The sequence below is a fragment of the Hylobates moloch genome, unplaced genomic scaffold, assembly GCF_009828535.3.
Source record: "Hylobates moloch isolate HMO894 unplaced genomic scaffold, HMol_V3 SCAFFOLD_7, whole genome shotgun sequence".
NCBI classification, from domain to species: domain Eukaryota; kingdom Metazoa; phylum Chordata; class Mammalia; order Primates; family Hylobatidae; genus Hylobates; species Hylobates moloch.
This window is the reverse complement of record NW_026652282.1, coordinates 127,303,735-127,304,827: the sequence shown is the minus strand read 5'-3', so window position 1 is coordinate 127,304,827 and position 1,093 is coordinate 127,303,735.

The window sequence follows — 1,093 nt, the reverse complement described above, 5'->3', positions numbered from 1 at the left end:
TTACACTTACAGTCCCAGCACTTTGGGAGGCCGAGGTGAGCTGATCACTTGAGCTCAGGAGTTGTAGACCAACCTGTGCAATGTAGCGAGACACTGTCTCAAAAGAAGAAAAAAAAAGCCATACCCATTTACACTCTTGCTGGTGGTGGCATCTATGTCATGCTTCTAAACTGTGACTTCAGTTACTGGGCATTTGGTTGAAATTAACTGTGAATAAATGGGTAGATGGATGCAGAGATAGAAAGATAAGTGGTAAGGTAGAAATTAGAGAACACAGTATAGTTTCCACTATTAAATGCATGGAAAAAAGGTGGAGACTAAAGGCAGAAGAGTTCCATTGCCACTGGGAGGTAAGGTCATGCTAGTGTTTTTGTTCGGTTTTATTTTCTCTGTTGTTTGATGTATAATTTTGCATATAATATATTTTATGTATTAAATATAGTTACCTTTAAAAAGTATAGCAAAGAATTGGGAGCAGAGAAGAAACGAAGGGAACCTAGGTATACTCCATACTTAAAGATGGGAATAATCACTTCAGCCCAAAGTCTTTGATAAAACCTTCATAATAAAAAATACTCAGTCACTCATCCTACAACTTCACAGTGCTGCATCTGGAGAATGGTCATTGGGTTCAAAACTGTTTCTGTTGTGACGTGGAGGAAACATATCTAAACAAGACCAAACTTTTTTGTATAAGATACTGTCAGGGAAAAAAAAAAGATTAGTTATTTTGAGAGCTTTCCACAAATGAGAAGAAAGATTTTTTCTGCCCTTCATCCTCTGTAGATCCCAGCTGATGAAGCAGTCTGAGTACATGTTTCCCATAGTGAGCAAGAGAGAACAAGGAAGGCTATTGAGGTCTGACATTCCACCCATGAAGGGAACTTCAGTAAAAAGGAGAATCTCATCACAGAACGGGGAAGGGGGAAGAAAGGCTGTGCATAGACTCTGCAGAAAAACCTACAATCAAGAACTCCAGGCTGGTCAGGAGAAGTAAAATTCATATGCCAACTCAAATCATAGATCTAAAAGAAAATGTAAAACTATAGATCTGTTAGGAAATAACATAGGACAGAATCTTTGGGGTTTGCAG